A 26,581-nucleotide genomic window follows, 5' to 3' on the forward strand; every position below is an offset into this window, starting at 1 on the left:
CGGGCCAGAGGGCAGATAAACAACGTGTAAGACTGGAGAGGAGAGAGGGTGCTGCGCGGCAGGGACGGCAGAAGACTATCGTCTTTCGACATTTTCAGCAGAGCAAGCAGATATCCGGCCACTTTTTAACACGAAAGTGTTTTAATCCGGGTTTCATCTTCTTCACTTCCGTCATATCCGTCACGGAAATGACGCCAGAACAACGAAGCAAGCGGCCTGTAAAGGGTGCACCTCTGCATACAGGGTCTTCTTGCGGGGAAGCAACCTTTAGAAGCACAGAGCACGTTATACTTAAGGTAGTTTTTTGGGGGTTTTATATTTTAACACGAAAGTGTTTTATGCCCAGATACACCCAGATTTCACTGACGCCATATCCGTCACGGAAATGACGCCAGCACACCTTCGCCGAAGCGACCCGCAAGCGGGACCTAGCTCGCCAAGCACACCCACAAGAGAGCCGCCGACCCGCAAATCATGCCCAGCTGCATATTTCGCTGCGCATTTCCCTTTCGTGTTTTACCGATTCCTACGACAGAGGAATCAACCGCAGTTTTACGTATTTTTTTTACTCAAGTGGCCTCTAAAATTAAATAAAAGAAAAAGTCGCGGTTAAAGGAGGTCACCCTTCCAATCACTTGCATATGGCTGCTATGAGGGCCCAAGCTTTCCATTTGCTCACTACGTCGAGCAGACGCTTTTCACTTAGCCCTTTGATGCCCAGAACTTTGCTTTTTTATATAAAAGATCGTGAAAACATTTTTGTGATTAAAAGGACTTCCGAAATCACAAATATGAAGTAAAAAAATGGGTTTATTAGGACGGACACAATAACCCACTGGGCACTGGCTGCCCATATATCAGTTGAACAAGAAAGCTACCTTGACCAGCATAATTTATGGTTCAAGTGAAGACAATAACGCAAAGTTTGTATTGCTATCATTCCTAATAACAACGAAATTGCACTATTCCGCTTACCTGTCACTATAGCCCATCGAGCCCCCGGGCTCGATGCGAGTTGACGCGCATTACAACAATACTTTCTTTTTAGCTCACGTAAGTGCGTGGTACCCTCTCTTTTTTAATTTTTGAAGGTCCGGGAACCTTTTGTCTTTCGACAGATGGTGTTCAATGTCGAGAAAACCGAAAATTGCGGGAGAAAGAAAATATTGTTTCAGTTGTTGCTCCTGAGCAGCACTGGGCATCAAAGGCCGTCCCATATATGAACGGAGACAGCAAGCCTAACTCCTACAAGAGCAAAATGCAACTTGCAATTCCACAGCAGGAAGTTCCGGGGCTCTTCGAGGACTGACACGTTGGCTCTAAGTACTTCATGTTTTACGTAACGGAATTTCCGCGGCATCAGCTAGTTAGCGGAAGCAGCCTGACGTTAAACGCTGACGGCCGTGAGACTGGCAAGGTTTTACGCGTGTGAAAGGTTACGCGCAAGGCGGATATCGCGGTGAGCGAAGGGATTGCTTCACGGAACGCAAATTCAAATTACGGGGTTTAAAGGGACTCTGCAACATTTCCGATGAACGCTTTTGCTCTTTGCTTCGCGTCTACGGAGGCACTGCGAAAGCTGCAGAGTTATCGGCAGCAAGGAGCGGCACTGGGTGACCTGCTCGTAACGGAAGACCCGCCTTCCGTTTTAAGTGCAGAGCACTTTAGTGGCTCGCCTTGCAGTCGTATACCCCGCTCGCTGGACCCAAGTAGAGCCCCACGGCGTTCCGTCGTAGCGGCTGTCGTCGCGGCGTAACCCAGAAGCTTCGAAAGCCAAGCGGTTTATATAGTCATAACCGTTGGAAACTCTCTTCTTGTCATAGATCTCCCCGCTGTTTAGCGCAACGAAAAATCTGTAGGTACATTTGACGCAAAATATATGTAATCAACCGGCAGCACCCGCGTTCATTTAGTTAGGCCCGCTGTTTGGGTTGGTCTTCACCACACTATGCGAAAAAAAGTGGCAGTGCAACGCCGGCAGGTGCGGGAGGAAAAGCAAGCACAAAAGCAACAGAACTCCCGCTGGCGATATTTCAGGCAGAGGGTGCGCGAGCAGTGCGAAGGCGGGAAATTTGAATTGCATTGGGTGGTTGCAGCGAGCGGATACGCTTTACAGCCCATTATGGCGAATCACTGCTCTGCACTTCCGACAGCTTTCACATTGAGTGGAAATGCTTTTTTTTTTTTGCTTTGCGTTTACTTTTTTTTTGCAAAGTGGCAATCGAAAGCGTTTATTGCTGCAACTGAAGTAATCTGACCAATAGCTCCCGAAATGCTGCAATGACTTTATTTGAGCGCTTGAAGACCGCCAGGATAGGGAGAGAGAAAAAAATTAGCACTGGCTTAGCTCGGCTATGCCAGGATATACGTATAGCGTGAGCTAAGGTTCAGTTGGTTATTCTTGGGTTTCCTGGTTGTCTAGGATTAGCTGATTATCATGCTTACTGCTGCTAAAACGATTTCCAGTCCAGTCCAGTCACTGCTCGTCGCGCATATGCGCAGCACGGCTCTCCAGGAGCCACGCAAAACGGCTATCAAGCGGCTCCGGCGCACCGTCAGACTTGGCTACTGCGCAACGGAGGCGCACAGCTGGGCACGCGCCGGCGCCAGTGCGTCTACCACGGCTATGACGTCACTCCTCTGGAATGCGCAGACCGGCGAATGTGCACACCCAATTTTCTACACACCCGTACTCCAATTGGATTGGATTTCCAATCCAATTTAATCCAATCCAATCCAATGCTCCTCGCGCTAGTACAGTGCCTAGAATATATATATTCCAGGCACTATAGCGCTAGCGCAGCACGGCCCTTCAAGACTCACGCGAAACTGCTCAACCTCGGCCAGTGTAGCTTACGCTACAATATCTTTTGAGCAAGTTTCTAAGTTGCCTGATAAGCATAGGGCAGCAATTATTGGTTGAGACACTCTGTGTACCCTATTCTATAGGTACTGGGTGTGTTTGTTGACTACGTTCTGAAAGAATGTACGATTTAGAAAAAAAATTGAAGTGTTCCAGGGTCCCCTTAACGCTCCGAATCTGGGGCATTAGTGGAGGGCTTCGAATTAATTTCGACCATCCGGGGATCTATTTCGGGCTTTTTTCGCTTTCAGCCTCTACCATAAAAGCAGCCACCGCAGCGGGGATCGAACGCGCATCTCCGAGATGAGCAGAACAGCATTAGTTACTACTTCACGGAACTGAACCATCTCCGAATACTGGCCCAAAATTTGAAGAAAGAAAATGGGGGGCGCCTATTGTACGAGAAAACACGGTACGTCTCAATGGCGCCATAATGTTCGGAGGCGGAGGGCAACGGCCGCACCACGGAACATTCCATATGCGGGCGCAAGGACTAAGAGGTCGTCGTGGAGTGCGACCAGCGCTAAATGCGAGTAAAGCGCTGGACACATGTACGACTAGTTCACGCGATTCGCATGCGACTGCTCGTTACGATTGATCGTTAGGACCCGTTTTGGCGTCGATCGCTGGTCGAAGGAGGCTCACGACGTGCGTCTGGCAAGCCAGATGCAGTCGTGCCATCATTGCAATCGTCGTGAGGCCACAGCCAATGAGAGCCCGCTGAGCCCCAAGCCCCCGCAACCGGCGTGCGTTGCTCTGGTCGGCTCGGGTGTTGGAAACTTTAGGCTTAGCATCCTGGCGGATATTTGATCGCCGCTATCTGTGTAACTGCGAATGACAATCCGTAACACAACTTTTCACCACACTATCATCCCTTTTCTCGCATAAGCTACTTTTTTTTTAGCGATCAGATTTATTCAGAAGAGCAGCGACAAGCGCGGTTGCTACCGTGGTCTGCGCCGGTTCGAGCCGCTGAGTGTGCCGAGCTGGCAGGCGCGACCGACGTGTGCGCGGACTGGCGCGACCGACGTGTGCGCGGACTGTTTCCGAAGGCAGGAAACGCTTCACGATTGCCTGCTTTATCCATCTTTTGCGATTAAACGCGCGGAATCTACAAATTCAGGCTCAGCTCAGCGATAGTCGTAGTTGACCATGGAGCAAAAACGGTGGGCGGAGCGACGCCGACGACGCATCGCATGCACGCATCGGGTCATGTGTCTCAAATTCACGCGTACGACTAGTCGTGGTGACAGTCGTAACGATCAGTCGCATGCGAATCGCGTGTAGCAATCGTACATGTGTCCAGCGCTTAAGGAGCAAGGAACTAACGTCTCATCACTCCTGCCTCCAATATGCGCGCAAACCCGAATTTTTGATTGATTATGAGGTTTAACGCGCCGACGCTACACGGTCGATGAGGCGCGCCGCACTGGAGAGCTCCGGATTAGTTTTGAGCACCTGGAGATCTTTAACGTGCGCGGAAATCTCGAACACACCGGCGTCTTTTTTTTTTTTTTTTTTCTAAGCGTTTCGACGTAGCCTGAACTAAGAAACGCGTCAATCCGTCTGCGACGCTTGGTGTGTCAAACAGTCGCAGCAGATCAAAATACTATTAATAAAATGCACTACGCGTCCTTGAAACCTTTATATTAAAACCCTTATATTTTCCTCAAATAATGTCTTCCCGACAATGCAAGCCGACTTTCAAGGGGTTCGCTTTACGGGGAGCGCGCACATGTGGGCGCGCTGATCACGTTGGGCGCGCTGCTCCGCAGTGGCAGCGCCACCCCCGGCCGCGCCTTTAAAAAAGTTCAGTTTTATTGATACGAGCAAGCCATTACTAGACTGTCCAATTATCATGTTATTCTATCTGATTTACGATAATTTTTAAGCTTCATCAGTACTAACAAGAAAAGAATGCTCAGGCGACTAACCTTATGGGTGCGTTGTACAGCTATCGCGTATATAGAAACTGTTAACAGCATAACGATAATTTTATCGAAATATGTATGGAGCCGTACTGCATGCTTCGAAATCAGGGGCCACGAGGGTGGACTTGAACATTTTCTACGAGGGGGCAGGGGGGTGTTTTGTACCTCACGGTGTGTAAAACAATATGGGCCTAATTTATTTACAAGTGAACACCCATTTCTAAACCCAACAAAAAAACCGAGGTTGTTCAGTCGGCCACCGCACTTTTCGCAGCACAGAATGGCTGTAATTACACCCATAACTAAAATAAGGGTGGTTACACAAAAAAAAAAGATGTAACCACCTCCCACCACCCCAGGCACACCTATGCAACACCATTTTAGAGCATTAGAGTGTACCCAGATAAATTGCAAGATGGTGTTGGGACAACAACATCAAGAAAGGTGTAACCACCTTTCAACATTTTTCCCAGCTTTTGGGGAGGGTTAGAGGATGCAAAAAGTTTAGGGTCGGCATTCAGGGCATTTTTTTTACATTTTTCAAACGAAATTAATTCGTACTGACACGAACAAACCATATATACAATACGCAAATATCGTGTTACGCAAAAATTCTGTTTGACTCACGACACTATTTTTAAGTTTCATCAGTACTAAGAAAAATTGAAATTTTATGCGCTACCACTGATTGGTGTGCTTATAGTTATTGCGTAACAAATGTTAAATGGGCCATGAAGACAAAATGCCAGTTTGGTTCATGCGACAGCCTGCCTCGTTAGAATAACACCGACACCCCTTTCAACACGAACTTCACTCAAATAGGCTATATAATAACGAAAATATAGATTGGCCATGACACCCACTAGCTCATTTCCCGCACTAGAACCTATGACGTATTATGGGCAGATGTGCCATTGGCTGAGGCCGCCAAAAGCAAACGCAAGCAAGGTAGTGCTTATTAGCCTGCAGAACGAGCTATTTACGCTTAAATTTAATGCATATTCTTTTTATAGCTGTGAGAATGGTGGCGTAAATGACTGAAGTTACGAACGCACAACGTAAACAAACACTTTGAAGCACCGGAGCGTAGTAAACAAACACTTAGAAGCACCGGAGCGTACTGCGCGCACTATGCCGGTTATACTTGCACAGCCGTCCGGTGCGTTGATCTTACACTGGCCAACTGGGATAAGTGACATCGCCTTCTGAGACTCTGTTTGTCGAGCATACCCAATGTTTCACAAAACGAGTACTTTCAACCGTAGCAAACATTATCCAGGCACAATTCCGGTCAAAAACAAAGCGAGAGTGGAAAGCGGTCCCGAGCGGTATGGTGGCGCCATCTAGGAGGATTGACAGCAAAAAAAGGCGTTCCGCCGTTTGCTGCAGCCCTAGTGCGCATACTTACGTTTGCTTCAGTACTTGTCCTGGATACGTCATCGGAGACGCCGCGAAACACACGCTTCAGCGGGAGAATCAAAATTACGGTTTAAAGTGTTAAATTTCACAGTGGAGAAAGCATGGTTTGGTGCCGGACAAGCGCTGGGGGCACTATAAAACACCAACTCTTTCGAACTAAACAACTTGTATTTTGTCTGCATGGCTCCGTTATTACCATAATAATTTTACACAAGTATGAATACTGCTTGGAAAGCAGAATATACCTGGCGGTGGACTTGAACTTTATATTTTCCACGATCGGTGGGGTGGGATTGTTTAAAACTAGGTATATGACCTGAATAATCATCGCTGTAATCAAGTAACAAACACGAATCCTACACTTTTTCTACACCCTTGGTCAACCCTTGCAGTCGGTAACTACCAATTTTGCCACACAAAATGTGTGCAAATCTACGAATTAGGGTGTCGGAACCCAAGGAAAAAGGTGTAATATTCTTGCACTACCCTTATTACAGCTAGACTACACCTTTTTATGCCATAAGGGTGTAAAAAAGTTTAACGTGTATTGCTGAGACTGCTCAGTTTACGTTATAAATGCCAAGATGTTGAACTATGACAGCAAGATGTTGAACTATGACAGCAACATGACTGAATAAAAGCTGGTACTGTTAATACACATCAGAAGGCAGGAAAGCTCACTGTTTAGGGCCTTCAAACAGGTCGGCATGTGAAGGTGTCGGTAGGTGCGAGAGCATATGCGGACGTGCACTGCGACATAGTTTGTTTACGCTCCTCCGCGATACGTTCACCCGTTGTTTTCACTCGCACTCGGCGACGTCCCCCGCCGACGTCTATGCGCAGTTCAGCTTACACGTACCTATCCTGTCTCTACGCGTGCATTCAAATATTCTGCACGCGAATTTGCGTTCTGCATGCGACCACAAGAATGTATGAAACCGCTGTCAGGTGTGCGGGCGCCTGCGTTGCGCGACGGCGTTTGCAGGAGCAAAACTATATCTGCATACATCACGGTACACGCGTTTACGTTCGTTGCGGAACCTCAACGTGTGACCCTTCTCGAAATGGGATGAGCACACGCGTATCCGGAATTACCATCGCGGAACCAGCTGAGTGAACGCCCGACATCAGCGGGAGCTCCAGGTTCATGCAAACGTCGCCTGCAGACGGACCGCCGCTGACGGCCCGCTGAATGCGCCGCTGAATGGCAACAGGATCGCGGCGCTCCTTCCTCGCAACATCGACCACGATGACGCCATTTACGCCCGGTTAACGGTGCGCACACCTAAAAGGCGACAGAGGTCCCTCTAACGGGTGCTCTGACAGTTGTGGCCTCACGTCGTGGAACACAGCAAGCACTGTTCCACATCTGCGAGATCACTGTGGATCAGCGCGACTCGCGAGCTTTCTCGCAGCTCTTTCCTTCCGCTACAAGGGGAGGGCGGTGCTGTGGACGCCGCAGCCGACGGCGGCATAGAGTTTCATACTAATATATACTAAAGGGAAATCAGTCGCTGCAGTCGCGGGCTGCCGTGGGCGGCGCCATTGCTGCTAGCGACGTTCCTCGCCTGCTTGGGTTAGCTAGCCATACGGCTTCTTTTTTGTCTCGAAGCCAAAATAAACAAAAAAGTAACATTTTTTTTGTTCATCGTACATTAAGCTTCTAAAAAACTACTGACATTTTGTAGGTTCAATTTTATAATAACAAAACAAATTTTATGAACCATCTATGGTAATACTGTTGCTTTTTTGCAGCCATATATCCAACGTTTCAGCCTGTTCATGAGCCATGCCAAGGACAAGTGGAACGTGCCTGCCCGGTACATGAAGGAACGCTCGCTGAAGCGCGGCTCCCCTAGACAGTGGCGCCAGATTTCCCTCTCGTATATATTAGTATGAAACTCTATGGACAGCGGCAGGTCACCAAGGCTCGGCGAATTTGAAGAACATTGGTTCCGTGCACCGTGCTGACGATCCTCGCATATTTCGAATGTCTGGTTTTACGCAGACGCAAGCTGGGCCTAAGCAGTGCTATACCTGCGCGTACGGCAACCCGGCCGCGCCAAGGGTAAGACCCCCAAAATGGCTACTTTAGTCGAGGGAAAACTCCGGCGCCACCTACCGACGTGTACCGTACGTGAACACGTCCAACTTCAAAGGCAATGATGCGTATATGCCGAGCAAGGGGAAACGCAAGAAGCAGTGATTAAAGGTTACTGAAGCTGGCTAGTTTGTGCACTTAGCTCAACTACAGTCTTCCTTGTGAAACTTCCGGTATGCGTGCCAGTCAACGCGTCGACACGATTTAGCGCAGCATTAAAGCACATCTGCACATGCGCATTTGCGCTCATGGCGTTAACAATTAAGACCCTCAACAGATGTAGCGCATACGCTCGTCAGTATCTGAGGAATGCTTTCCAGCTGTTCCTCAACGCCGAAACAGTGCCATCGTCAACAGTGGGACGTATACATACAGAGGCAACGGGAGGCCGCTTACTGCAATTAAACCTTATCACGGTACCCGCAGAAAGTGCCTTCCAGGGTCGCGCCGTATGTATATGGGTTAAGCCCGAAGCGGCAGCGCCGACTCGAACGAGGCCGTAAAGCAGCGATTACGCGCTCCGATACTGCAGCCGGCCAGCGCTAACAGCAGCCACGCCCGTCGGCGACGGCAGTTAGCACCTCCTGCACGCTGGCTTGTCCAGTCTGCAGGCGTCTGCAGGCCGGCCCCAACGCTGCTACACCGGGATTCAGACTCCCCGTTAAGAGGCACAGCGCCGCTCGATTACACGTCCAAACGAATATACGCCGTTCATACGCGGACGAAATGCACGCACGCCCGACGTGTTCGCACCACACGACACATATAGCACACGTAACTGTAGTTCGCACGCGCTACAGCCAGACACTATCGCTTCCAACCTTGTTCTCATCAGTAGCGGTCCCAGAGATTGGTTTTGGAAGGGGGAGGGGGGTCGAATAAGAACCGCTCCTCTCCTTGGGCCAGTTCTGCGGAGGAGGTGATAACCATGCCGGCGTGTGCGCGTATGTGGTGTAACCCGCCTGCGCACAAATCACTTAGCGACACAGTGGTTTTTGACTCCCCGTAGGCGGGGCAACGGCTGACTCGAGCCCACATTTCTGACGGTCGCAACACGTTTGCGACCTCGCACAAGTGGGATTTAACCTCACGCAAGTGGAATGCTTCGAAAAAAAAATAATAATAAGAAGCTGAGGGGGAAGGGGGGGGGTGAAGGGGGCGATCGCCCCCTTCGCCCCCCCCCCCCCTCCCCCTTGGGACCGCCACTGGTTCTCACCGGTAAGCGCGGGCGCGCCTTTATGCAATGCCCCGTGCACAAAGCCGGCGAATGTCAAAACCTTGTTTCGGTAAATCCACCCGTTAAAATTCAAATGTTCCGACTTCGATGTTTTTTTTCACGCGCCGAACCTGCATTAATTTCCGGGTATATGAGGCGCGCCGTATACCGGAGAGGGCTTTGGATTAATTTGGATCACCTAGGTATTTTTAACGTGCACGAGACAATATCTCGACACACGGGCGTTTTTCCTCTTCGTCCGGCCACTGCGGCCGGGATCAAACCCGCGTCCTTGGGCTCAGCAGCACAACGCCGCCTCGGCCACTGAGCCACCGCGGCGGTACTCAGTTTAAAAGGGGGACGGCAGAAAGCGAACGCTCGCTATACGTTCGTACCCGACTTCTTGAGGTGGTTCCAGTTCCCGTCCTTAATATATAGGAGCACAAGAACGAAAATCTCTCTCTCTCTCTCTCTCTCTCTCTCTCTCTCTCTCTCTCTCTCTCTCTCACACACACACACACACATACACACACTCGCACACAGAAGTAGCTCATCGTACTATACGGGGAAAATTTGCTACGGCTGAGTAATGCCGTTGCCGGCCCGCCCAAGCACCACGGCATTAAAAAAAGGTCCGTTCAAAAATACAAGAGCTAGGCATGCAATTCACGCTAACTGTTCTACCAATCACCACACAAAACCAATTCAGAAATTTAATCGCGGAGATTACAAGCGTCCTTTACTTGGACGCAACTTGAACTTTATTATATACGTCTGACGCTACCATACCAACCAAAAGGTCACGTAAAGGTGACACGGTAATTGCCTTCTTTTGATGTCAATAGCCAAGTGAACAAACGACAGAATAAACGCAAACTAAATGAATTAAAATACGAAAATAAATAGGATGGCAATTTTATGCCGATACGCCCCAGGAGTATCCCAAAGAGAAAAAAAAAAAACTGGTGGAGTCATGCAACGGAGCACCATACGGCCTCCAAGCGGTTCGAATTCAACCAAGGAAATTTTCGACACAATCACGCGAATTCGTGTTTGAAGAGAGTCACAAACTTTGTGCGAGTGAGACGCTTGCAGGAAACAACTCGAAAGGAGCGCCAGTTCAATCACACGGCAAGCCCCAATTAGGACGGAGAGTATATAGAAGCCAGCCGAAATCCACGTGTTTCTTACAGTAGGGTAAAACGCATTTAGATACGCTTCGCCGCAGATGTGCCAACACTAAAGATCTCGCTTTTATTGTTGGCACTAGTAGCGGTTCCAGAGATTTTTTTTTTTTTTGGGGGGGGGGGGGGGGGATGGGCGAATAAAGAACCGCTCCCCTCCTTGCGCCAGTTCTGCGGAGGACGTGATAACCATGCAGGCGTGTGCGCGTATGCCGTGTAAACGCACAAATCACTAGCGACACAGTGGTTTTTTGGCGCCCCTTAGGCGGTGCAACGGCTGGCTCGAGCCCGCATTTCTGACTGCCGCAACACGTTTGCGGCTTCGCACATGGGGGATTTAACCTCGCGCATGTGGAATGCTTAAACAAAACTAAGAATAAGAAGCCGAGGATTTCTTCGGGGAGGGGGGGGGGGGCGATCGCCCTCTTCGCCCCCCCCCCTTTTTGGGACCGCCACTGCTCCAAATTCGGTACAACAGGGCGTCTTGTGTATAGTTCTTATTCGAGGTGAGCCGCCTATTCCGGTATAAAAATATCAGGCGATTAAATCACCCAATTTCTTAAATCTAACGTACACATAACTTTTTTTTTTTTTTACCTCGGCCATTTACCGTCTGCCTCGGCCATTTACCGGCTACGCGCGAGGCAGACACAGGACGAGACAAGAGATGGGACGAGGACGAGCGCTAAGGGTCGTCATTGTTTGTACATACGCACCGCAGGTACACACGTTCATGCGTGCAACACGTGCGTATACACGGCCCTCGAGTGCCTGTGCGTGATTATACTTCAGGAGTCGTCCAGTGTGCGTACGTGTGTCTGGAATAAGTAAGCGCGTTCTGAACGAAAACGAGATGAAGAAAACCAAAGAAATGAATAAAACAGAGCCTTTGATTGCTGGCGTGCTGTCTTCGTAGCGTGTACGAATGTGCTGGGTGTTCGTACGATTTCGAGAAGTGGATGAGGTGAGCGAGGTTTCCGAGCTGACTGGCGAGGTGCCATGTCACGTCCTACCGGGTTGGTCCTCTGCGGTCGCCGATGCCTCAGTCTGCTTCGTTTCGCGCGTGTCGATAGCTATACCGCGAGAAAAAAAAATTCTACTGGTTCGCCAACAGGAAAGTTTCTGGCGTATCAACGGTTGTGACGGCGTAAACATTTCAGAATACATGGACGACCGGGGTAGTCAGGAAAAAAATATCTTAGGAATTTTATTATATCTTCTCTATAAATCTTATTTTCAAGCGACGTGATAGCTTCTCAGCGCAGTCGTTGAAGTTAGGAAAAGCCAAGGTCTTTTTACCTATGCAGTATATGTAATCCCGTTATACACGTACTCGAAGAAACCATGAAAATGTCTTCGTAATATGAAAAATTCGTCTTACGCTAACGTTTCTGTCAATTGTTCGTCTTAACCGGAGTCTACTGTATATGTATTGTTGTCTTCGTCATTTCGTCAGGGCGTTGTGCGTGTATATATATATATAATTGCAAGAATAAACGTTTCTTGGACACCGGCAAATATCAAGAAAAAGAAAGACACAGGTCGAAAGAGGAATGGTATAACGTTTCGGCCGAGGGACCGGCCTTCGTCAGAATATATATATATATATATATATATATATATATATATATCAGGGTGTCGAACCGGAACCGAACCGAACCGAAAACCGGAACTGAACCGGTATTTTTGCCGGAACTGAACCCGAACCCGAACCGTTATTTTTTTATCACACTGAACCCGAACCGGAACTGAACCGAAAAAGAAATAACGGTTACCGGTTCATGCCAAAACGGTTCGACCCTCCGTTGTTGACATTGCACGGTCAATGCAATTCCGGCCTTTTTTTCTTTCACGTACCATCAACTTCGTACCCGCTCGCGCACTTTCTTCTCCAGACAATTGAACACTATCACGCTCCATGTAACAAGGGAAATGAATGAGCACCAATGTAGCAATGGTCTGTTGCTGCTGGAAGCGCGCGCGTAGTGCAAGCTGACCAAACGAAATGTCATTCTCCGCAGCTTGCAGGGGATATAAAACGACTTTGCCCTTCCCTAGCTGCAACTTTAGTGGAGCAATCAGGCTGCAGGAGTGCTCCAGTGCGCAGCAGCGAAAGCCCATACCCGATGTGTGCAAACGTTTTGCATTCCATAATTTGTTTAAAAGGTCCGACACCTGCAAATTGTTAATACTTGACAAGTGTGACCGCAGGAGCTGCTCAGTGGCTAAACCGCTTGCTGCTGACCACAAGTGGCTTCGATGTCCCTTACCCACGACCGTTTTTTAGGACAGTACAGTGGACAAGCTCCATTTTTTACACGTGTAAATAACAACAGATATGTCAGGAAAAACTGTTAAGGTGCGCACTTAATCCCTTGGCAAGAAACTGCAGGCTTTGACCTTGTCTTGGAAGCAGAAACAGTAATAAAGCAGATGACACGTGCAGAAAGGCAGGCCGGTACCTCACACTGTCCCATTCGCCCAGCGATCATCTTTTCTGTTTGTTCTGCAGTTTTGTCTCTTTCAGATCTGCTTTTTTTTTTCGAAGGTGCACTTGTACTGGCTGCCCAACTCGCTACATTACTTCTATTGCTACTCCTTCCGGAGGGGAGTACTGATTTGATTTGATTGTGGGGTTTAACGTGCCGACCCAGCACAGGCGATGAGGCCGCCGTAGTGGAGGGCTCCGGATTAATTTTGACCACCTGGGGATCTTTAACGTGCGCCGAAATTTCGTACACACCGGCGTTTTTGCTTTTCGCTTCCATCAGAAAAGCGGCCGCCTCGGCCGGGAATCGAACCCGCGACCTCGCGCTCAGCAGTGCCTTAGCCACTGAGCCACCGCGGCGGGTCGGAGGGGAGTACTGCTGTGGACGAATTAAAGAGCGTCTAGACAAAAAAGTTCATCTCATTCTCCGCGTGTCAAATTTCCCTTTCATTTTGTAACAGCATAATCTGTTACAAGATTCCGCAATGTAGCCCACGGAACGATGGCCGGGGGTCAGGCGGTACGATGACATACTGATTGTAATGCACACATCCAGTATAGCTTTCGCAAAAGGAATTGCAGTGGTCAGAGCAGTAATGCAGTGACTGAGCGTTAAATAAAGCTTACTTTTAACAAAAGTGTGGCTAACACATTCGATAAGGTGACAGCTAACAAATTATTCAGGGTGACCAAATGATCTAATTCATTGGTAGTATTTATGTGCCTGTAGTAAGATTTTTCTGTTTTGTTACAAATATAAAAAAAAATGGGCGCCATTGGTATTAAGCGCTGATATTTGAACGCGCCAGTACGCAGACCTAAATTGAAGGCTTCAAGGTTAGCGTGATGGGCGATTCCATAGCGACGATTGCGATTTCAACAAAAAATGAAAGGGCAGAAAATATATCCCGCCGTCATATCTCTTGGCGGTGGTTTTATGAATAGTCGCTAGGACAACATAAAGTCTGGATGAGAAAGTAGGTGGTAAATCGTCACCACTTCATCTGTTTTTCTAATATCTCGTGATTGTTTAAAGTTTGCTTTGCAATTGCGCCACTGCCCTTGGGGAACAGCAGCATTTTGAATTTTTGTTTGTGTTTTGATTTTACTGTCGCTTTAAACTACTAAATGTTTTTTTTTTCTAATTTCAGTGACAATTCAACTCATCGAACCGGTTCGCGAACCGGTTCAAGCTCCCGAACCGGTTCGCGAACCGGTTCGGTACGTGATTTTGTCGAACCGGAACTGAACCGGAACGAAATTATTTCACCCGAACCCGAACCGTAACCGAACCGGTATTTTTTTCGGTTCGACACCCTGATATATATATATATATATATATATATATATATATATATATATATATATATATATATATATATATATATATATATATATACCACCCCCAAGTGCAGGAAACAAAAAATACCTTAACATAAATACCCGAGAAAGTGCTGGGGAAACAGCCCCGCCGGTAGCGTAGTGGTTATCGCACCAGACCGCTATTCTGGAGGTCGTGGGTTCGGATCCCACCCGGCGGGCATTTTTTCACCACTTTCTTTTCGACTAAAAAAATTCTTCATCTCTTTCTATGACCCACGACGACCTCCCCTTTGCTTTCCGAGGTTTTCTTGACTGCCAACCCTTATTTTCTGTCTTATTTCACGGAGCCCCTCATTTCCCATTTTCTGATTCGCTATATATATATATATATATATATATATATATATATATATATATATAGCGAATCAGAATACGAAATGAGGGGCTCGTTCAATTAAGACAGAAATAAGGCTTGGCAGTCAATAAAACCTCGGAAAGCAAAGGGGAGAATGTGGTAGGTCATTCAAACATAAAGAATTTGGAAAGACAGAAAGTTGGGATCCGAACCCATGACCCCCAGAATACGCATCCAGAATTATTATATATATATATATATATATATATATATATATATATATATATAGTTGCGTATGATTAGTGATCAGACCCTATTATTTGCGGAGGAGGATACTCCTGCCGCCTCTATTTTTCGCTATTATTACCTGGGTGCCCTTCGACAATGTTTCTCCTGCGATTACATGTCGCATACGCCTCTCATCTATAGAGTGATACCGTATAGTTCGCTATTTGGGGATATTGAGTACTGAGCAGGTTAATGGGAGCGGTGAAAGAACCGGCCCTTGCAGGGTGCCCTTGTCTGAGAGTTCAATGTTGTTTAAGGTGGCACTTCCAATGTTAAGTATTCCGATTCTGTTGAAGTTCCTAGAGTATGTGTGGGTCAATAAAGTCGGTCGTGGTATCGGTTGCTGGTTTGGTTGATTCTATAGCCCTTCAATTGTGACAGCGTTATTTGTCGGAAGCCTCGGCCATATCTAGTTTTAGGATTGCCGCCGTGTCTAGGCCATTTCAGGATATTATTATATCCTGAGATAGCTGCAGGAGGTTATCTACAGCCGTGCTGTAAACTTTAGCACTGTGTGCGGAAGCTGATGTGTGCGTTGAACGTGTTTTATTAGACTTGCCAGGATTATATACTTAATTAGCTTTCCCAGACATGAGGTTACAGAAGTCGTTTTTTGGCGGCTTCAGAGTAACGGTTTTCCAATGTTGGGAATAAAAGCAACTTTTGCTTGTTTTGTTTCCATGCCTGGGGAACGGGGCCTTCTTGCTAAAATCGGTTGAAGAACTCGGTTGAGGAACTTCGTGATTTTTGTGATAGACGTCGAGATTCTTCAACATATTGATAGTTATTTGGTCTAAGCCAGGCGCCGACACCAAGCGGAGTTTGAATGCTGCCAGCGCATCGTTATTTCCTTTCCATTACTATATTTGGATGTCGTCTATGTTGGGGGGGGGGGGGGTAGGTTTTGGGTTCCAGCAGGGAAGTTGGTTTTCCTGACTTGTTTTGTCAAGTCCTCGTCTCTGCCAGGGAAGGTTTGGACTGTTCTCAGTCTGTGCCTTTGAACCGTTTTGTTGGTATGGGTCAAGCAGATGTCTCAAGAGTTGCTTTTTTTTACCCAGGTTGGCTTTCATTCGGTCACAAATTTGGCACCAGTGAGCTTGAGATAAGCGTCATGAATGCCTTTCAGCGTCTTAAGAATTCCTTAAATTTGGGCAGTTTAATTCTGAGTTTGCGGTTGCTCTTGTTCGTTCGTCAGTCTTTGTACGCTTCCGTACACTTCTTGTAAGTCATTAAGGTGCGCGTCAACAGCTTCGGAGGATTGATCAGGATCTTTTGTGGCAGCATTTACGTCTCCCAACAGCTGTTCGACCCACTCGTTTATGTCTGTAATGTCCTCGATGCTATTACAGTCAAACCCGGCTATAACGAACCCGACTAGAGCGAATTATGCTATATATCGAACAAAAATATTTCAGTTACGGAAATACATGGGAAACATATTCCTTATAACGAAGTTCACATCCGATATATCGAACTCCGCGCGCCTAGAATGGCCGCCGAAATGCACGGTCTCGGAGCGGCGATTGAGATGTGGATTGGCCGCGACCACGGAGCAAAAGCCGCGACTGGGGCATTGCGCCTTGCACGGAGCGGCGTGACGGCCGACACTCTCTGTAACTATTTCCGACGCGTGGGACTTACGACGGAACGCGCTTAGTCAGCGAGTCCGGACCAAGACAGCAGCATCGGTGAACTGTGGGAAGAGCTCGCCAACGTTGCCAATGATGTCGCGAGTGAAAGCCGTCCGATGCTTATAGTGAAGCGCTTTCGGCAGTCGATTTGCTCTGCCAATGCTTCTTCGATTTTGTAGAACGCAGACTCGTACTGCTGCAAACAATGTTTCGTGTGGAAATGCTATGCTAGTTGTAGCCGCCAAAATGAAAGTGAAAACAAAAATCAAGGCTTTTTTTTTTGCAAAGTAGGTAGTTAAGGCGGAAAGAAGCTTTATTAATTGCAATAAATGAATTATTTTGGGTATATATGGTTAATGGCTACTGTACTGTGTTCGTTTCTGCATGCGGGGATGGTGGAGTTGAGGAGGGGGGGGGTGCTACCGCGCAATGCGAACTCGTAACAATAAGCTCGTTATAGGCGGGTTCGGCTATATCGAACTATTGGATATATCGAACAAATCGCGGTGCATATTGCAGTTTGCTATAAACGGGTTTGACTGTATGCTGGTAGCTCGCCTCAATGACCTTTCTAAAGTCATCCTACTGCGTGAGGGTTGATGAAGAAGAACAAGAACAAGAAGAACAAGAAGAAGAAGAACAACAAGAAGAAGACAAAGAAGAAGAAGAAGAACAAGAACAAGAAGAACGAGAACAACAAGAAGAAGAAGAACAAGAAGAAGTTTACTAAAGCGCGTAAGAAAAGTACATAAGTAAAAATACTGCAGACAACGGTCCCGAAGTCAATGACTGTACAGGGACCCCTGATGAGTTAATACAGTGGTAATAATTTCAAAAAAAAAAAAACATTCGCAGCAACAGGTTTTCTGCCTATTCCTCTAGATACTCGTCTGGTCCACTGAGTTTCAGACGACGCAGATATCTACAACATGGGGGAATGCGAGGCTGACACAAATGTTTGTCATAAGCAGAATCAGCTATTACCTATCTAATCCGCACTGCACAAGATAAGGTAACAGCGTAAGGTTTCGTTTAAGTGCTTGCAGCAGGTTAACTTTTCGAGATGGCATGAAAGGCCCGCCACACGCACGCCGCCCTTATACCCTCAGAGGTACATGTGCGGGCAACATACATTCACCCGTTCTCAGCGGGTATATACGCGTGCGCCAGAGTGGCTGCACGCCAGCCGAGGAGCAAAGGCGCTGTTCCGCAGTTTCTCACGGGACCGACGCCAGAAATGAGAACCAATCTATCAGCTGCGTAAGTACGGACATATTAGCTTAATACACATGTAGAGGGTGTCCCAGACCCTTATCGTCACCTTCCTTCCATGCCAAGCGCCGCCTTTGCCAAGCCTCAACAGCACCGCACGCGAGCGTATACGATACGGGAGTGCGCGCACGGCGAGGTCTATACCGGGTATAAACAAACCTCAGCATCGTGGCTATCCAAGGTATTCGGCAGCTGCCTGTTGGCAAACCAACTGGCTTGTGCAGGGATGTGATGATACCACGCGTATCTGAGAAACTGTATAATTTGGGAGGAGAAACGCCACAGAGGAAAGGACAGAGGAAGACAGGCGCTCGTGCTTCCGTGTCAAAAGCTGGTCACTGCTAGATGTGTAGCCGTATTACGGGCCCTAATTGGATTTTTTTTTTTATCAGGCAGAGAGCGCTGGTGTTCGTTCTCGGTCTCTCCGCACGCGTGGGCAGAAAAGCGCGGCCGTCATCAAATAACTGCGATCGGTTTTCGTGCCGGGGGGGGGGGGGGGACGTCAATTGCCACTGCACAAACAATGCACATATTTCAGGAAGGTCGCAAGGACTGTGCACTGCGTGTTGTCGCGACCGCGCGCTGCAGCCTCCAGCAAGTGGCAATACCGTTCTCCTGAACTTGCTTTATGAGGCACTCGATCTATCGTATACGATTGGTATATACTTTGCTCAAAGTATATATTTAGCTACGGGGGAGACGCACTCAAGCAAGAACACACTGTTCAGTGTGCACCCTGCAGTTTAGAGAGAACAAGTTCAGTAGCGACGAAGTACTATAGCTCGAAGACACTATACGACAAACATCACTCCGCGAAAGGACGAGGTGCGGACGCATAAACAAAAAAAAAAACGTTTAAATGGATCGACACATTGTTCGACAAAACCTTTAGGCGCGTGCACGTATAAAGATACCGTCGTCACTTTTGATGGAACGTGAAAGTTCTTTTCCTTAGATTACCCAGAAAACAGCTCCACAAGCACATTCCTGTTCCATAATTAGCAACGGTGGGTACGTGACTGGTGAACGTCCTTTCTCTTGTTATTCGACAAATGTCTGAGTATCTGAGAAGAGCTAGGAAAAAAAGAAATCATGTAACAGCTGGGGCAAAGACTTCAGAAAAACAGCTGCACTAGTAGGTTGCGCAAGCGAGGCAAGCCCGCGAGGGAGACGGCGCCAAGCATAAGTGCATACTAATACTCGCCTTCTTGATGCGCGAGTTCGGGGAAACTTGAAAGAAAGGCATTCCTTCGAATTCGGCTCGCTTCTCCTTGAGTTGTTTCGATGAAAAGGCACTATGTTGTCCCGTGCGCTCTATATAGCACCTCGGTTGTTTGTCGCCCAAGGTCCGCACTTTGCCTGGGGTTCCTCAAGTCGTTTTACACCCCCCCCCCCCACTTCGTTTTCCCTTCCACAATTTATACCATCCCGTCGCGATCACTAACAAAAGGTTAACGTGCCCCGCTGCAGCGCGTCCGCGTACCAACAGTACTTTTTCCCCCGAACTAGCAATGACTGCAATTATCCACCAGCCACTTTAACAAGCACAGCGGACCCCCTACTATTCAAAAATGCATTGTTAAATCTGGACTAGTTTTTCCTCTGTTATATACACTCTTAAAAAAAAAGGTCGGAGCATTCACTAATGGCATACTAACAAGTTACTTGTCCCAGCATACACTAGGTACTTAGTAACTGGAGGTAGTAAATGTAGCACTTGTCAGAATTACTAACCGAAGCAGGCAGTAAGCACCACTACCCCACTATAGTAAAGTCCCAGCGATAGCACTCTTCTGCGCTACATGCGATTACTAACTGGCCATGCACAACTTAGTATAAGCACGACCTTAATCTAGTGCATACTACTTCCTACACTCAGTTAATTTACTAACCATGCAGTTGTTAGCGGCAGAGCCTACGTACAAAACCGCGGGTACTAACGTTCGTAAGGAGTTAGTAAATACGGCCGTTACTCCCTTTTTACGACCTTTTTTATTAAGAGTGTACCTCTTTTTCCTATTTTTTGCTTCTTATGCTGTCGAGAACATTGTTAGTTATCTGCTTCCTTGTGTACCTTTTGCTGTATATTCATTGTTTCTTGCCCATCCCCTCTGCAATGTACGTCAACGTACCCCGAGGCTATTACAAATAAACGAATAAATGTATGCGTGCGGATTACGCAATACAAATGAAACAAAATCAAACCAGACGCGATGCTCGTCCAAGTCGTGAGGTGCTTTCCTGCTAGGAGGCCTTCTTTCACGCTCCCGGGACCATCAATGTCGACCCTCCTAAAGCTTGAACTGTAAAAAGAATTCCTCGGGCACAAGACTCTCGAATCTGGCGCCGAATCCAAACACAGACTTACTACAACATGGCAATTTTGCATCATATTTCACCAACTGTTTCTCCCTACAACTGCATAACATGCAATACACCAAACACCACCCATCACCTCGTATGGGAGTGCGTCAAACATCCCAACCCGATTCCATCACCTACATTGGAGCAGTGGGAGCACAGGCTGACCAGCTTCCAGCTCGAGGATCAGGAGTACCTGATCTACCGGGCGAGGGCTGCTGGGGAGCCTGAAGGCGGCCTGGACTGAGGCCACCACCCACTCTCCTTTCCCCCTCCCCTTTCCCTTAAAAATAAATGTTATTCCTCGTCCTCGGGCTCTGCGCGGTCTCGAGGCAAAAGCCTCGCGATTATCGGAGACTCGCTTACTCCTACACTGTGCTCGCGCGTCTTTCTTCGCTTCCGTTCCTTCGTGTTTTCAAGCGAGTTACTCAAAACAGGCATACTACGCTGCGGCTTCCCGAAAGTCAGAGCTGTCCTTCACATGCTCCCGCTCTACTTCCGTGCCGTCACGTTCGCCCGCCGCGCGGCTCGCATCCAGGCTGATTCTTGTTCCACTGCGGCAGGGGGCCGGATACGTTAGTGGAGCGATTAGCCCTCTGCTCTGGCGTCCCATGGTTCAAATCATATCACACTAAACGTTTTTACACCCTTTTAGCCGAAAAGGGTGTAGCATAAGTGGAGAAAGGGTGTTGGGAGGCCTTTACACGCTTTTTCTTGAATCTGAACACTCTTTTTCCTAGCTCTACACCCTTTTTGTGTGAAAAAAAGGGTGTTGATCAACTTCAACACCCTTGGCTTTTTTTAGGGTGTTGAAAGGGTGTGGAAAAGGTGTTCAGCTGTTCATTGAATAAGGCCACACACTAAACTTTCTTACGCCCTTTTAGCCAAGAAGGGTGTAGCATAAGTGGAAAAAGGGTGTTGGGAGGCCTTTACACTCGTTTTCTTGAATCTCAACACCCTTTTCCTATATCTACACCCTTTTTGTGTGAAAAAAGGGTGTTGATGAACTTCAACACCCCTGGTTTTTCTTAGGGTGTTGAAAGGGTGTTGAAAAGGTGTTCAGCTGTTCATTGAACACCAAATCATACACGTTACAGTTATTTTATATTTACAGGGGCGGCCATTTTGGTACCTCTTCGTTGAAAACGACGGCCACTTTTCCACTGACTGCTTAGTCCTGAGAAGCATCCAAATGGTTTCATTTTAACCTCGGATGGAAATTTGGCGCACATACGAACAAATAAAGCGTGCTTGGAGACGCTCCAAAAACAACGCTCGCAAAATAAAACGAAAAAAGGAGCGGGAAACGGAAAACACGAAGGCCGTCTGGTTTGCGCAGGCCAACACACGTCGAAGCCTTCTGAAGAAATCCCGGTCGCATTGCGCCACTGACACGCTCGATTGTAAACAAGCACGGGAGTTTACTCGCGCGGGCTGCCAGCGCCAGCTTGTCGCGACGTCGACGTATATCTGAGCACGCTCGGGCATTGCAAGCAACTGCACATACCGGATGCCTTTGCGAACGCCGTGTCACACAAACACGCCGATAAAGAGTCCTGCCGCGCAGAGCATAACACCACCGAGCCCGCACGCATTAATGAGTAAAACGATGCGCTGCCTTTGACCGGTCTAACCGCCTAACAAATACACCAGAGGAATGAGTTTAAAAAGTCTTACGCGAAAGCTTCGAAGAGGTGTATACCTGATACCGGCGTGTCGAGCAGTCTATCGTCTCTCGTCATATCGAATTGCGCCTGGTATGTATACTAAGACGAATTGGAGAACAAAGGGACTGGGACGAAGCACAATTTGGTTCGTCCCAGTCCCAGTCCCTTTGTTTGTCCAATTCGTCTTAGTATATATACCCCGCGCAATTCGATAGAAAACAGCACCAACTAGCCCAATTCTACGTCCTATTCTACGTCCATTCTACGTCCTTTCTACGTTCTACGAACTTTATCTCGTCCCTCAAACCTTCTCAGTCTGCTCGCTGACATACTTTGCGCCGTAAGACGAAGAAGCGAAAGCGAAGGAAGACGTGCAAATACGACGTAGCAGAAGCAAACAAGTTAGCGATAAGTATCGCCAGGCTTTCGCATTCAAATCACGGACGCAGACTTCGTGCCCCGAGTAATTTTCTAAAACAATCCCCCCATCTGCCCTCATAAGCACTCGTCCAGGGGTTCTACCAGTTCCTGCACGTCGGGCTTCCAAGCAAGGCGACCGCCAATCGGGGGCGCGCAGGATTTTATCGTCAAGCTGTCGGCGCTTTCCGCAAGCCGCAATTTCAGAGATATCATTGAGTTTCATAATAATATATACTAGAGGGAAATCTGGCGCCACTGTCTAGGGGAGCCGTGCTTCGGCGAGTGTTCTGTCGTGCACCGGGCGGGCACGTTCCACTTGTCCTTGACATGGCTCATGAACAGGCTGAAAAGTTGGCTCTGGCTGCAAAAAAGCAACAGTATTACCGCAGAGGGTTCATCAAATTTGTTTTGTTTTCATAAAATTAAACAAACAGTGATTATGTAGAAGCTCCATGCACGATCAACAAGAAAAAGTGTTACCCTTTTTTGTTGCTTTTGGCTTCGAGACAAAAAAAAGAAGCCATATGGCTAGCTAAGCCAAGTAGGCGAGGAACGTCGCGGGCGGCATTGGCGCTGCCCACGGCGGCCCGCGACTGCAGCGACAGATTTTCCTCTAGTATATATTAGTATGAAACTCTATGAGAGATATCAAGATAACTGATTCCACTCGGCCAAACAAACAAACGGGAAACCTTGGCCTCTCAACACAAGACCGCGAATCTTTAAAACTTTATGGCATAGACGTCTGGCGCTCGCCTTCTGCCTTTCATACCCTCCCCCAGATTACGTATTCCGTTATATGTAAAAAAGCGCGGGAAGATTAACAAGGCATATAAACGCCCTCCTGGCCTCGCGGTTCGCTTTCCAACTGGATCGATGCCCACGGTATATCCCCACAGGTAGCGGGTGAACGTTGGAAGGTTCAGAAATAAATTCCAAACTTTAATGAAAGATGAAGACAGTCGCACAGGTGCAAGAAAAAATTTACCACCCTTCCGAAAGAAAGTTGAGGGAAGCGCGGAAGCTTCTCGCTTAAAGTTCGTCCAATCGATCGCCAAACCCTCAAAGACCCAAATCGAGAACGAAGAACGAACCCCCCCACGCGACGATTTGTCGCGCACTAAGTAAAAGCATCTACACACTTAAAAAAAAAAGGTCGGCGCACTTACTAACACAACATTAACCAGTTACGTGCCCCAGTATTGACTAGGTACTTAGTTGCTTTTACTAACTTTAGGTCATGCATGACCTAGTAAAAAGCTACGCGAAACAATGTTGCTCTGCTGAGTTCGCAGCGCGACGTGGACACATTCATCACGCACACATGACACGTGGACAATCAGCAACAGAATTGAGCAAGAAAACCGACGGGATGAACGAGGAGAGCGAGTATTACTTCGTTAACTTAGAGATACATCTGCTCTTCTCGCTTTTATAGCCAGCCGCGGAAAATCCCCTGAGGGAGTCGGTAGGCTAGTCGTAAAAATCAAATATTTTAGCGATAATTCTATAATTATGCATTTTAATGTGAGCATATACAAGACAGCATGCGGGTTTGCACAAACTTTTTAATCGTGATTTGGCGTGGAAAAGGAGCTGTAGTTATTATGTTCCATTGTTACTTCAGCGAATGTTAGTATCAAACCAGCAGCAGTTAATTACTAAGTGCACGGTCTAGACTAGCAACGGTTCCACATTAGTGGTAGGACCTACGTACCAATCTGAGGGGTAGTAAACTCCGTAAGGAGTTAGTAAATGCAGCCGTTACTACCCTTTTACGAGCTTTTTTGATAAGAGTGTACGAACGATCTGGATGTATACCGATACGTGGTTTATGAGATAAGGCATACACTACTGCACTCCTTCTTCGTGGTAGGTGCGTGTATTGCTTTATTTAGAAGCGCCGTTTTTTCGCGAATTTCCAGTAACCGTTTTGACACAATGAAAGCCCGCGGTTTCACGCATGCTGAGTGTGTACAGTGGTCTTATTAGAGATTTTTGCTCGACCAATCGGTCTATGGGGAAATGCATTAGTTTTTCGACAGAACGCAACCGGCCCAACTGAGAAAGCTTTCGCTTTAAAAATCCCGATCCATTCCACTGTGTGAAGGTGGATTACGCTTTTTAGCACACAGCATGTAACGCAGGATTTCGCTGAAAGGTATGAGCCCGTTTTATTTCTTTTGAACGTTGACGGCAGTCATCCCTAAAGGATATGCATACACACATGCACGCACTTTTGTTTTGGCTCTGCTAATCTTGAAAATGGTGTCCATTCATAGCTAAACTACTCAAGATACATTTCCAAGTGATGAGACGTATAAGGTTGAAATATAGGCCATGTTTGAATCTTGCGAATTGTGTGTATTGATAACTAGTATACTCAAGACGCATATCCAAGTGATGAGATGCGTCTTGACGTCCAAATCAATGTTTTGAATAGCGTGCCAGTTTGGTGGTGATCGCATGCTAGCGGCACACACACACCGGAACGTTAGTTCTCCAATTACGCCTCGCACTTCAAAAGGCTTTTGGATCCCCGGGAGCTTTCGTTCGCGGACGTGAAAAATGCACGGATTCCTAGTGACATATATGCTACGTTAAAAGACGGATATTCAAGACATTCCTTCGTAAAAAATGGCCGCGTGTCTGTTCGCTTCGCTGCAAGTGTCGCCGAAAGACGATAGTCTTCTGCACCCCCCTGCCACGTGACTGCCTATCTTATCTTTCCCGCCCACCTCTGTCTTACCCCCCCCCCCGTATATCGCTCCTCCCACGATATACACGGTGTAAATTTGTTTAAGTCAATTCAATTTTCCCGCGTTCCCCTTCTTGCGCGCCATCTACTCTAACCTTTCGTTACTGTTCGACTTACTCTTGGAATGCCGCCACGAGGTCGAGGCTGGCGCGCGAGCGCTTTGTGTGCTTTTGGGGTCAAAACATCGTTTTCAACGCGTATATCAAGCGCACATTTGTTTTCAATTAAACGAGCACTGAGAGTACCAGTTATGCATTGGTGTTTTGCCTCAAATATGCCCAATGTTTTTGTTTTTTTTTTCTTGCTCAACAATATTGAAAAATATGAAGCGTGTTCCCACATTTAATCGTTCCGAACCATTCAGCCAGCCAGCCAGCCTTGAGCGTCCTTGGGAGAAACTCGCTGTGGAACACCTCGCGCTGTGGAACTCCTCGCGGTTCAAATAAATTACGGGATGAAGGTGGCGATCGAAGTACAGACGGTGAGGGACACAAGTAGTAATACGCAGGCAAGACTGGGAAAATATTGGTTGGCATTCGGTGACCGCAGAAAAATGAAGTTTGCAAGACATGCCGACGGTGGGCGTGAAAATAGTGCCGCTAGACGGAGTACACGTGTACGAATGCCACAGCGTGTCCCTCCAATGCGCCTAAACAGGTGCGCGCCTCCATCACGGGAATTCATCACAGAACGTGAAGTAAGAAGAACAGGACACAAAGCAAATAATGTGTCCGTCTTAGACCCGTCACCACTCGCCTTGAAGTAGTCTTCGCTATAAGAGACCTTGCGGATTTTTCGTGCGAAGAATTGCGCCGCGCAACGCTGCCGCAGCAGCACGTGCTGTGCGAGACTTTTCAGGCAGGAGATATACAAGAGTGGGCTATGAGAGGAGTGTATGCATATGGCGACATAATGAGCAGCGAAAGATTACGAACTTCACAGAGCGAGGAACGGGATTCGATTGGGTCGTACACGGAGGCCAGTGAGAGCACCACTGAGGAATCAAGCGTCTTTCCGCGATGTAAAAACGGGGTCCAACACAAGAGGCTCCGTAAAGAGTCGCTCCGCGACCCAAGAGTTCAAATTTTTCCATCACTGCACACAGCTCCCTCCCGGCAACGAAGACGCTCACAACACGGCCCGGTGACCCGCATGCCGAGCCACCACCGAGCAGCCTCCGATGAGGTCGGTAAGGGAGCGAAAGGTCTCCTACAGGGAAACCCCTAACCATTACACATTCGAACGGGTCCAATCGGTGGTCCGGCGTCTCCTCGAACCAGATATGTACCCAAACCCTGTGGCGT

General features: G+C 47.7%; 1 protein-coding gene and 1 non-coding gene across 2 annotated transcripts in view; one reads left to right on the forward strand and one right to left on the reverse strand.

Moving 5' to 3' along the window:
* Slga (proline dehydrogenase slgA) overlaps window positions 1–26,581 on the reverse strand; it is a 245,486-nt gene that overhangs the window by 210,820 nt on the left and 8,085 nt on the right. The gene's annotated exons all lie outside the window — the stretch shown is intronic.
* Trnas-gcu (transfer RNA serine (anticodon GCU)) lies at window positions 14,671–14,743 on the forward strand. Its single transcript has one exon. It is a non-coding gene; the product is annotated as a tRNA-Ser (tRNA).

The sequence above is a fragment of the Haemaphysalis longicornis genome, unplaced genomic scaffold (assembly GCF_048455015.1).
Source record: "Haemaphysalis longicornis isolate Haplotype H1 unplaced genomic scaffold, Haemaphysalis longicornis Haplotype H1 scaffold_7, whole genome shotgun sequence".
Classification (NCBI taxonomy): domain Eukaryota; kingdom Metazoa; phylum Arthropoda; class Arachnida; order Ixodida; family Ixodidae; genus Haemaphysalis; species Haemaphysalis longicornis.